General features: G+C 41.0%; 1 protein-coding gene across 5 annotated transcripts in view; it reads left to right on the top strand.

Annotated features, from left to right (window-relative positions):
- Pak3 (p21 (RAC1) activated kinase 3) overlaps window positions 1-13,021 on the top strand; it is a 277,699-nt gene that overhangs the window by 37,543 nt on the left and 227,135 nt on the right. For all 5 annotated transcript variants that reach the window (XM_052737446.1, XM_052737394.1, XM_052737472.1 and 2 more), the window contains exon 2: window positions 12,290-12,384. The gene's annotated coding sequence lies outside the window, so the exon portion shown is untranslated. The remainder of the gene's footprint in view (window positions 1-12,289; window positions 12,385-13,021) is intronic.

Raw genomic sequence — 13,021 nt, forward strand, 5'->3', positions numbered from 1 at the left:
TGCCATTTAGTAGAAAGCAAAATAGAGATCAGGGCCGGAGTCAGTGTTTTGGCAAGCATCTCAACATTTTTAGAGATGGATGGAGTTCCTCTGTCTATAGGGAAGAAAGTTATTGGAAATAGAGGGATGCTTCTTGTTTTATGAGGTATATGCAGCTGGTTGTAGGCAGTTGCACTGAAGTTAAATATATTTGGGTTCAAACCCTGGCTTTGCTCATTTCTAGCTTTCTGTTCTCGATCAAGTGCCTAAATCTCTCAGGGCTTTTTTTTTATTTTTTTTTAAGATTTATTTATTTATTATGTATGCCTGCAGCTCAGAAGAGGGCACCAGATCTCGTTATAGATGGTTTTGAGCCACCATGTAGTTGCTGGGACTTGAACTCAGGACCTCTGGAAGAGCAGCCAGTGCTCTTAACCTCTGAGCCATCTCTCCAGCCCTAGGGCTATGTTTCTTTAAGCTGTGAAATGGTGACCTCACTTGACACAGCAGCAATGTAAAGCACTTGTGCTATTCACTGGTACATAGGTGGAACTGGAGACACTGGGATCTGGTTTTAATTGGTGTTTCCTATCCTATGTTTGTCTGCAGGAGACAGTCCTCTCTGTGTGTGTCTCTGTGTATGTCTCTGTCTTTCGGTCTCAGTCTCTGTCTGTCTCTAGGTCTTTGTCTCTCTGTCTCTCTGTCTCTGTCTGTCTCAGTCTCTGTCTCTCAGTCTCTGTCTCTGTCCGTCTGTCCATCCGTCCATCTCTCTCTCTCTCTCTCTCTCTCTCTCTCTCTCTCTCTCTCTCTGGCTAGCAGGGATGAGACAAAGCATGGCATCTTAGACACACAGAGGAAAAGTCGGTAAGGCATCACTGGAAAGGATAATTGCTTTCCTCCTCTGGCAATACAGGCAGGGGAACAGGCAGGTATAAGGAGTTATAGGAAGTGTGAGTCACAGCCAGGGCACATGGGGCAAGGACAGCCTCCAAAGACTAATGCAGGTTGCCAGAAGCGATCTCTCCCTCTAAAGCTTGTCCCAGGCCATCTAAATAGGATACTTGGAGGTGGTGAGGTGAATGATCTGAAGTGACTCAGGGGCACCATGTACAGGAGGCAGATTTAAATTTGTTAAAGGTGCTAAGGGCCTTGCCCATATGATCCCTATCTCAGGAAGTAGTGAGTTACAGGAAATGTGTCTGGCCCAGGAGTAAGGAGGGCCTGGCACCTGTCAGCATGGATTCTCTCTAAGGAAGATGCAGCTCTGGATAGCCATGCTGCTAGGCTACATTTGTTCTCTTCTGTGGAAGTATTAGTCAATCTGTAGACTTCTGCCGGTACATGCTAATGCAATCAAAGAGATCACAATGACCTGACGAGTTCCTGATTAATTCTTTTTTCCCCCTTCGTCAGCATTGCTTTCTTTAATTTCTCAGCACTTGGCTCATTTTCTCGGCTTACTTGGCTCTGCTTCTTGCCCAAAGTACCTTTTTTCTTTTATGGCGGAGAGGGATTTGGTGAAGTCATGGAATTCTGGGCTGCTTGGAACTGGTCCATGGAACACCCTTGTCCTTGAATGAAGGTACATTCCCTATGGGGTTCTGATAAAAAAGCAACGCAGGAAGGGATATTTGGAAAAGAGGAGGAACTGAAAGAGAGAGGTGTCGCTTGAGTTTTCCTGCCTGGCCCACAGTCAGGACAAATCTCTCTCACCTGCCAGTCCCATAGACGCTCAGACCCGACCAAGTAAACACAGAGACTTATATTGGTTACAAATTGTATGGCCATGGCAGGCTTCTTGCTAACTGTTCTTGCAGCTTAAATTAATCCATTTCCATTAATCTATACCTTGCCACATGGCTCGTGGCTTACCGGCATCTTCACATGCTCTTTGTCATCGTGGCGGCTGGCAGTGTCTCTCTGACTCAGCCTTCCACTTCCCAGCTTTATTCTCCTCCTTGTCCCACCTACACTTCCTGCCTAGCCAATGGCCAATCAGTGTTTTATTTATTGACTAATCAGCAACACATTTGCCATACAGAACATCCCACAGCAGAGAGGGGTATCAGAATGCTGTCGATAAGAAACCTGGAGAAACAGATTGGAACAAGCTGAAATCATTATTTTTCCTTGAGTCAAATAGGAACCGGAAGAAGCCTTCTGAGGCAAAGATAAGTATCTAAATATCAAGGATTACTAATTTCTCCTGGGCCTCCTGGATAAATGTTTTGAGATCCTTAGTGAGGAATAGCTGTCTTAAGGAGAAGGAGCTTAAGACACAGAGATTGCTCAGCTGGCTACTAAAATGGACAGCATAAATCATTGCTAGCTCATAGCAGGACTTGTGAAGGAATTTTTTACAAAAGCATTCTGCTCACCTGCTTTCTTGGCTCAAACTCCCTATTGTTATCCTCAGTTTCTTTTATTCTCTTTGACATCACATCCTAGACCCCAGGCAATCCTGTTGACTTAACTTCAAAATAGGTTCCTATTTTGGCTACTTTTCTCCATTTCCTCAGCCTTAACCAGTGCAGTGGCCTCCTAATCATTTCCACTCTTGCTTTCAGCTTGCAATGGATGGATGTTCAGGGAACCATAGCTATGGGTGTGCCATTTATATCACAGACACATACTGACTTACATAAGATTGTGCAGATGGGTACAGACATTCTGAATTTCTTGGCTCTAAGCCTGAGAACTGCAGAAGAAATTCTGTCCCTCCATAAAAGTGTCCCCGTGTGTATCGCCTTGAAACTTACTTGGGAAGGCCCATGCAAATATACATACTCATGGGCACACACAATGGTCCTGGCTCAACCCTGAGTCACTTCTTTCTTCCATTGCCCATTGCTCCACCAGAATGAAGTCCTGTCCCTTCCATCCCCAGTTGCTTTATCCATAAATACTTCCTTCTGGGGAGGAGGTAAAATAATGGGGTACACAATGCTTTGATGATACATGTATTCCAGTGACAAGAAACGCACAATTGAGAAAAATGTGGGTGCACACAGTCCAGACTGCTGCTTACCATCCTTTGGATGAATGCCCTAGGCAGGACTTAAATGTGCTTTAGCACTGACTATAAGAAACGACCTCAACACTGTTGCTTTCTATTTGAGGAGGGAGCGTCTTTACATCAGAGTATAACAGTCTTCTGGACAATCTCAACTCCAAATAACAATCACTGTAGGCTTTAACAAACATTTGAAATGTTGAGTATATTGATTCCTTGTTTCAAATCCAATAGTCTTAGGATAAAGGCACACTGCAAAGCTGGAATGGTCTGTTCCCTGCCTTTCTCTGCAGACTCATCTCCTTTTACTTTCCCTCTCACTGTGTTCTCTAACCCTAGCCACATGTTCTATCTCTTAATGTCACCAAGTTGATCCATGTCTGGTTCATTATATTTCTCGACTGTCTTCCTTTCTAGAGTGCTGACTCTATTAACTAAGGACTTTGGCCACCATTATGTTCTCATCCCCTAATATGGTACCTGGCATGCAATGAGTAGCCAATAAATATTTGCTGAGTAAGTACATAAACAGGAAAACAGACAGTTTCAATCAATTCCTTCCCCACCAGGGACTTTAAGATTTACATAATCTCAGCCCTGTGTCTAGTGTGATTTCAGATCCCTCGGTAAAAAGAGATAACCAGAATATAGTCATTTGAAACAGAAAGCTTAAAGGCCAGTTTAGCCAGGAAGAGCCATACTCAGCATAATCGGCAGTTATTGAGATATTCACACGTACTGAGATTTGCTGTAGGCTCTTTACTCACTTAGTCTCCATAGTGACCTTATGTGACTAAAATCATCACTATTTGACTGTGAGCACACTCAGTCCAGGGAGATAGAGTGACTTGAATTCAGACACAGGCAGGTTGATGTGAATCAATCTTTAAGTACTGCAGAAGAAAGAGAATATGCTTCATTTCCTCTCATGTTTTTTGTTGTTGTTGTTCAAAACATCCTCAAAGCATCCCAAACCCTCCAGATCCATCTCATCCTCTTGAACCAAGCAGTGGGGAGCAGGTGAAACGGGCATGGGCTATGTAGGCAAGCAACAGCAAACAGCGATCTCATTAGCAATGCCACTAGGAAAGGAGACACTTGGGTGATTGACAATATAGATTAAGAACCTGAGGTATTTTATCCATTCATGATTTTAAAATCTATAAAAGCATCAAATCTTGAGCCATTTTTGACAAAATGAAAGGGAGTTGCAGCCCCAAAGCAAATTTAACACCTCTTTGGATTTTCTTGATGTCAAACAGAATGCTTCCACTGAGGTGAGAATGGCACTAGCTTGAACGCTGTGGTGTTGAAACCTGAGTTATTACAAGGCTGGATTGCACTGACCACTTTCACATGGAGAGAGAAATTGACACATGGAGAATAGGTAACTGCCTAGCCAGGATTTATGGCCCTGGCTGCCAATAAAGAGAATGAAAACTGTATCAACGATGAGAAAAGGCAGTGGAGGTCTTCATGAGGATGGCAGAATGCTCCTGGACAAAAATTATTTCCTTCTTATCAAACAACTCAACTCCTATCAGCAACAAAACCCAACTGTTTGAGGATAGAGATGTAACTCAGTTAGTACAGTGCTTGCAGACCATGCATAAGCCCTTGGATTTCACCCCAGCACCAAACAAACTGGGCTTGGTAGTGCAAGCCTGTACAGGTAATCTTAGTATTTGGGAGGCCGAAGCAGGAGGATTACAAGTTCAAGATCATCCTCAGTCACAGTTAGATTTGGAGGAAACGCTGTCTAGAGACCCTATCTCAACCCCCCCACCCCAGAGAGAGAGAGAGAGAGAGAGAGAGAGAGAGAGAGAGAGAGAGAGAGAGAGAGAGAGATGCACTCGTGCACCCACATACACATACAATTTGAAATTAGTTTACTGTTAATGAACTGTACCTGAAATGCCATTTCACAGACAATGCTTGGGTCTTTCTCTGCATATTTGAACAGAATCCTAGAAGCAGTGAATGGCCCTAACAGTAGACCTTCTGAATCAGTTTATTCATTTAAAGATAGGAATGCTAAGGCTAAGTTTTTGCTTTTATTTTTAATGTGTGTGTGTGTGTGTGTGTGTGTGTGTGTGTGTGTGTGTGTGTGTGTGTGTGTATGTATGTATGTATGTGTGTGTGTGTGTGTGTTTGTGGTGGTGGATGGATGGGAGGTTTGCTGAAGGACTGTTAAGGGGGGAAAGAAAAAGATCTACATAGTGAAGGGGAAGGGATAAAGAAAAATGTTAGAACTGACACAGTGTTTAATAAATAACTAGTCATTCATGACATAATCACATACACACTGTAAAAACACCCTTCTCTGTGGCAAAAAAACAGAGGAGATATTCTCAATGGAGGGGGGGCTTCAGCTGAAGAGACGAAATGTGGGCCAATTATATCCCTCCAACTTCTTTCTGTCATCCAGTCTACCACACCACATAGTTCAGCTGTGGGCTCAAAGCATTTTGCTCCACAGAGACTTCCATGGGCTGCTTTGCTAGTGGCTGGTAGCATTTTGCCTTTGTGGGAGGGATGGAGCCTTTTCCCTTTATCAAGAAATCTATGATTTTTTTCTTTAAAGCATAGTGCAGAGCTTTTTACAAATTGCAGGACAGAAATAGAAATGCAGCCAGTCCTCAGCACAGCCTCCTTGAGGTCGGGGCAACCTGTCCCTCAGGCAGTGTATAAGAAGAGCTCATGCATTTCTGAAATTGGTGGTGTAAATTCTCTGTGGAGGAAGGCAGAAAGCAAGCTATCTCTTCTGCCTTGAAGGGAGCTAGGCTTAGAATAAGGGGAAGCTAGGAGCTCTTCAGAAAGCCCACCCAAGTGCAGTATTAGGCCCTGCCAGAAGGGAGTCACACTGTGGCAGCTTGGCTGTATCTTACTGTGGGGGTTTGGGTAAGCTGTTTCTGCTCATTGAGCCTCTTTTTCTCCGCCCCTCCACATTTACAGTATAACGGAAGGTGTAAATGTAGACTCACATATTCCATAGAAACAAAAATCCTCAATGAATGGCATAGATAAGTATTGCTGTTTTATGACTGATCTTTACCTGGGATGATTGAGCAATTTGAGTGTAAACTCAGAATAACAGAACACTCTGGGCAGATCCAAGGTCTCTGAATATGTTCCTAGGAGGGATATGGGAGGATGCAGTATGGAAAAAAACAGTAGGTTCATAATCCAGTCATGGAAAAAAATCACACTCCTGCCCCTGTCTTATCTTCCCTGTCTCCCTTCCAGCAAATTACCGAAGTGCTCTAAGACTCAGTTTCCTCACCAATGAAATGGGGTTGTCATGAAAACTTCAGTTAGATAATGAATGAAAAGCTCTTACTCTGGTAAGACTGGCATAACAGTAATTGTTGTTAATGTCATTTGCCTCTAGTTCTGAGAGGTCTTTATGGCAATTTACAGCTGGTCCTCAGTTTAAAAGTGTGTGTGTGTGTGTGTGTGTGTGTGTGTGTGTGTGTGTGATGTGTATGTGGTTTTTTTTTGTGTGTGTGTAGATTCATGAATTATTGTACTCAAATTCTGGTTGATCCCATAGGTTTGGAAAGGAGTAGAAAATCATGTGTTGGAAATGCAGATGCAAGTCAGTGGTAGCCTGTTTGCCTCATGGGTATGAATCTCTGGATTCGATTGTAGCATGCCCTTTTCACCAAATATATTCAGTACTTTAATGCAGACCTCAATAGGTTGGGATGTGGGGCATATTTGGCAACTCTTGGTCAATAGCAGCATTTTCACGTGGGATTGTTATTCAAAAGGAAATCAACTTCAACAAGCAACATAAGTAGAAGGTAACAACAGTGTGCACTCTACACAGTAAAGATGAATTTTGCTTCATATTCCATGTATATGTATAATTTTACACAGTTATACATAGTTCATTAATACATAGTTCATGTATGTATATATAGACATACAGTCATATATATTTCAGGAAGTAATATTTGATCATACTGTAGATCATGGCCAAAGTGTTTGAAATGCTCACTTCTCATTTGGATAAACTGGCATCCAGAGAAATAATCTGTCAAGTCCTAAACTAGACTAGACATTACTAGAAAGAGAATACATTGTGATTCATTTCTCTTCCCTCCCTATCTTTGCCATGTTATGCTTGGGTCAACAGAGTTAGCTACTGTTTAAAGATAATTGAGTCCTAATACCTTCTAATGGCTCTGGCCTACCATGTAAGGGTAATTTAGGGGTTTGGCTATGGGTATCAGGCTAATTATACTGACCCCATTACATAGGAAATGCATCTGGCTTTATTGGGGATGTTCAGTTGCTCTTCATTAGCAAAGATTTTGGAGAACTCTGCCAAACATCTGTCCAAACAGCTATTATGCACACTCTTCTGTCTTTCTTCCAGATATTGATATTTATTTTTTCTTTTGGAAACTCCACCTTTGTGAAATAAAAAAAAACTAGATGAAATCCTGTTTGTTAATCATGTGTGTATGTGTATGTGGTATATGTGTGTGCATATTCATGCATATGAGAGGTGTGTATGCACATATGTGGAAGCCAGAGGTTGATGATCTTCCTCTATCATTCTCCCATTATTTTTTTGAGACAAGCTCTCACTAAAACTGGAGTTCACTGATTTGGCAAGACCATCTGACCAGCCTCAGGAATCATCCTATCTCCACCTCCCCAGCACTCGTATTACAGGTCTACACCACAACCAGCTTTTGACATAGGTGCTGGGGATCTGAACTCATTTCCTTATGCTTGTGCTGCAAGTCTTTTACTGACTGCATCATTTTTTCAGCCCTAAGGATTTGTTTTGATTGACATCAGCATACATCGTGTGCACTTGGTATATGGAAGATACTATGTCGTTAACTTTTCATTCATGAAGTCTACAGAAAAGGAGCAAGCAATGTTAAGTTCTAATTCACATGGAACCTGTAACAATGTGGTCATTTGAACATTGAAGCCCCTCTGTACACCATCTATATAACTATTGGCCTTGCCATATCATTTTGGGACTGTTAACTTCCTACTTGGCTTTCTATTTTCCCCAAGGTATTTATTACACTAACGTACTACACTATTTAAAGCAGTAAACAGATGAGTAAACCTTATGTGTTCAGATCTTTTCTTTAGGGAAATTAAAAATCAAAGGTTATTTGAAGTCTTTCTGCTTGCTTTGTTTTGGTACTCCCTGCTTTGAGACAAGTATCAATAGTAGCATAGGTTAGTCTTGAATTTTTCATCTTCTACTTCAGCCTCCCAAGTGCTGGGATTATAGGCATGTAGTACCACCAAAAGCTTACATATTCCCATTTTTTAAAAGCAGATATTTTTGTAGAGGACTTTGACATCTGGATATTGGTGCAAAAGTCATTTCACCTTCCCATGTCTATTAAATATCTGATAATATTTTCCAAACTATACCAAAAAAATCTGTCTACAATTCAGGAATGATCCAATGGATCATAAAATTATGATCATAGATGTATGTGTCCTAAACTTATGAAACACTAAAGCTATGAGTGGCCTTGCAATTTGTAGTCTCCTAAAGAGAAAGTACAGCATCAGACAGGTTCGGAGCCTTCCCCATTGTCACACCCATAGTTAGTAGCAGAGTTGGATATTGAACCCAGGTTTCCAGCATGTTAGTGCTCTTTTACATTCACTGTACTGTCTGCTAGGTGGTCTCCTTTATACTGAAGGTTGAAATAGTTTCTATGTGTAGAAGACAACATTCAGTTTCCAGTCCCCTCCACACAGACTGTAACGGAGTTATCACTGTTCAGCTGCTAAGCTCCAGGCACTTCTCACCAGATAGATGAGTTTACCTTCCTTCCCCTTCTTCACTGAAGAGATTGCCTCTTGGCATTTTGTATTGCCTTTGCTCCAATGAATGAATCAAGACAAAATCATCATAGGAAGGTTATTAGCATTGCTTGCACCAACAGCATCTTTCTGTGGAATTATTGTGGTCTAGTATGAAGACTCCAGGGTGTAATGTCCCTGGAGCTAGTCTCACTTCTCAGATATGTGACTTTAGACAACTTATTCAATCTCCCTGGCTCTCTATTCTTTAACGATCAACATGAGAAAAATCGGACCTGTTTTCTTATTTCTCAGGTCTGCTTGAGGCTAAGGTGAGATAACATGTATGAGAGTGCCTTGAAGAAACAACATTTGTGCAACTATGACATTATGACTAAATCAACACAGTAATTACTGAGAATCTACTATTTACATGAAAATTATTGACGTGGGACATTCCAACCAGCACAGGACTGAGCTGTTTTATTCAGCTGTATTCTAGCTGAATGGAAAGAAAGCCAGCAGTACAAAGCTGGGGGTGATTGTAGTGTATGAACTGAGAGAGAGAGAGAGAGAGAGAGAGAGAGAGAGAGAGAGAGAGAGAGAGAGAGAGAGAGAGAAGCCAGTGGGAGGAGAGAGAGGAGAGAGAGATTATGGCAGAAAGGCCAAAGATGGATTCCTGGAGAAAACTGCATTTCAACTATACTTTGGAATGCAATTGGCAGGGGACTCGGGGAAGCAAGCAAGCAAGAAGTATATTCTGAGGTCTGAAATCTTCAAATGTTCTAGAGGCCTACTTTCCAAGATGTGCAAAGTTCAAGTAGTGCTAAGAGGCTATTCACAGCTTTTCCAGCTTCCCTGCTGGCCTACTGAGCAGAAAGAGAATCAAAGCATGTGTCTCATTAAACCAAGGCAAATGCTAAGTGGGGCTGTGAATAGCTGAGTACATTACAGCAGTTTAGGACTGAAAAATAGTCATATAATAGTAGTATGTGTCTTGGGGTTATTTCAAGATTTAAATGAGATGGTGTGTGACAATTAGCATAGCTCCTGATGCATGATTAAGACTAGCAACACTAGCTTTATTTTCATCATCATCATCATCATCATCATCATCATCATCATCAGGTTTTCCATCTTATGTTGATGACAAACGTTAATAACATACACCTTGAAATTTGTCTGACATTAATTGTGTGACCATGGCCAGGACTCGATACCTCCTTTCTTTTCAGTTTTCTTGTCTTTAAGATAGGAACTTTAGTAGTGCCAACTTCAAAGGACTACCATAGGGACTAAATATCTTAGTCAAGTAAAGTGTTTATCACAATGCTAGTATATTGTTATCACTCAGTTGATATTAGCTACTATAATTATTATCATCAGTTAATCAGTAATGTGATATAGTTGCATGACCAATCAAGGAAATTGAGAAAAAATACACAAAAGCATCTCTAATCTTCTTACACAGTATTAAACTTCTTGTTATCAGTTTGGAAGCCAGCTGTAAAATTGAAATTCCTTTTTTCATTCAACTAAAATTTTATGTTTTTACTAGCACATGATTGTTGTTGAGATAATCAGATCAGAAAAAGTATGAATTTGGGAAGCAGTCCTTCAGATATTTACTGAGCACTTCCTATGGGCTTGCCAGTATGCTAGAAGCTGAATATCCTCCCCCCCCCAACACACACATACACATCAGACATGAGAACTACATGTCCACAGGTAAACAAATTACAGTCCAAAAGAGAGAAGAAACCAAAATAAACCATCAAAAACAATATTGCGTCATATTAAATATGTGAAGTGATTGGAATTGTCAGCATGTACATAGAAACCTGAACAATATAGATTTCAAATGAGTGGTCAGAGAAAGTCTCACTGAGTAGGTGATCTGAGGTGAGCCTTGAAGGAGGTGATAGAGTGAACCACGTAGGCACCTCAAGGGAAAATGTTATAAGCAGAAAGAACAGCAAGAACTCTGTCCCCAAGTCAGATGTGTGCTTGCCATTTCAGTGAGTACCTAGAAGTCTGTGCTGCAGAAGTGAATTTAAAGAAGGGGAAGGATAATGGAATAGGAGATTAGACAGGTCACTGAGACCGAGTGTGTAGCTGAAAGTTTTCCTGTGTCCCACCCTGTCAGCAGCTGCTCAGACCCAAGTAAACACACAGAGGCTTATATTAGTTAAAACTGCTCAGCCATTAGCTCAGGCTTACTACTGACTAGCTCTTGCACTTAAACTCAGCCCATTTCTGTTAATCTATACATTGCCACATATTCTGTGGCTTTACCTGTGTGCCATTACATTCTGCTCCTGGGACAGCGGGCTGGTGTCTCCTGACTCAGCCTTCCTCTTCCCAGAATTCTCCCTGTCTGCTTATCCTGCCTATACTTTCTGCCTGGCTACTAGTCAATCAGCATTTTATTAAACCAGTGTACAAAAGCATTATCTCACAGCACAGGTGTTTTAGGGCTTTTTTAGTTAATGTGATGACTGTTATTTGGAGGGAGGTAGAAAGAAATGAAGAAGTTCCTTCAAGTAGGAACTTGAGTTAACATATCTCAGTCATCTGTCCCTCCTCTAAGAAGTGGGATTCTATTCCTCAGTCAGCCTGGAACAATAATAAATGAGATACAAGTCCAGCAAGTCCTACAACATTGCCCTTAACACTATGTGGACTGCAGATTGTGGATTCGTTGTACAGTAGGGGGCAAACAGAAAGGAATCATATCACAGTGACTTGGGAAAAGAAATGTAGTCCCTTGGAGCTGAAAGAGACCTCATTAGGACAATTCTGCCCCTGGTATCAGTTCATGCAGCTAGGATTTGAAACCCTCTCGCCTTATCAGCTGGCCCAGCTTCCAGCAAGACCTTCTCAAGGTCAGAAAAGCTTTCTGACTGGCTTATTGTGCAACCTGCCTTTTTGCCGCCACGGGGTGGCAGTGGTCTTTTCACCCAAGTCACCCAAGAAAAGGGGGTATCAAATGAAAGCAATAGAGATTTGAAGGCAAGTGAGTGCACTGTATATAACCATCCTGCTTCATAGGCTCCAAGTCTCTTCCAAACCTTTTCCTGCTATGGGCTGTGTTTTTGTTTTTTCCTCAATCTTCTGTCTCTTCTTGGGAGCTGTTACATTTTTTTCAGTGACCCTCTAAAAATGTGCTGTTTAGAATTGAACAAGAGATACTAGGGAGGAATGTTAGGCTGTAGGACAACAAGCATGTTTCAGATCTAGAAATAGTACTTTAGTTAATACATCCTAAAATGATACTCTGGCACTTAACCAGCTAAATATGCTACCTTCATTGAACTGTTGGCTCAAATTATGCTTGTGGGTCCAGTAAAACCATAAACCTTTCTTGGTTGCTTGGTCAGTTTGTATGTGAGCTGCTTTTGAGACACTGTCCTTTCTCCCAGTGTCATAAAATGGATTTTTAAGGTTTTTGTTGAGTAATTTTTCTTTATCTTATTTAAATTTTATCTTTTTAAATTTTAGCCTGGTATCTCAGCCCATCTTAGTTCACTCTGAATCTCAATTTTGTTCTTCAACGTATCTGATACTCTGCCAGCTTTGAGTCATCTTCAGACGTGGTAAGTACATTTTATACATCATTTAAATTATTAATGAAGTTGGAAAAGCCCCGTGGTCCTTCTCTGGAGACCTTTATACTGGTTGCCACCTATGCTGTGGGTAAAATTCTTTAATCAATTGCCACTCCATTGAGCTATATTATAGTTTGTTTAAGACATTATTGTTTTATTTCAGTTCATTCATGGGAAAGTCATAGGAGAAAATTTGCAAATGCATTACTGAATCCAACATATGAACACTGACAGTGTTATAAAAGACAAGATGGATAAGGATAATCTAAGAAGGAGGTTTTGCTTGTTTGTCTTGCACAATGGAAATACGAGTATTTTTTTTAATTACAAAGGCATTATGGGTTTTTAAAAAGGTCAATAGTGTACACTGAAAGTGAAAGTCCATATATCATTCTGGCACTCTGCTAGATATATTCAGCTAGTTTGATGAATATATAAACAGCTCTAGGATCACACACACACACACACACACACACACACACACACACACACTTAACATATTTTGGAAACATCTTTTCTTGTCAGAACACACAGTTTTACTTTATTTCCAAAATACAGTGTTACTGTTTGTAGCTGTTTCATACTTTATCTCACCAACCTGATATTGATAGGTATTTAGATCATT

The sequence above is a fragment of the Peromyscus californicus genome, unplaced genomic scaffold, assembly GCF_007827085.1.
Source record: "Peromyscus californicus insignis strain IS unplaced genomic scaffold, ASM782708v3 Scaffold_10__1_contigs__length_136768540, whole genome shotgun sequence".
Lineage (NCBI taxonomy): Eukaryota > Metazoa > Chordata > Mammalia > Rodentia > Cricetidae > Peromyscus > Peromyscus californicus.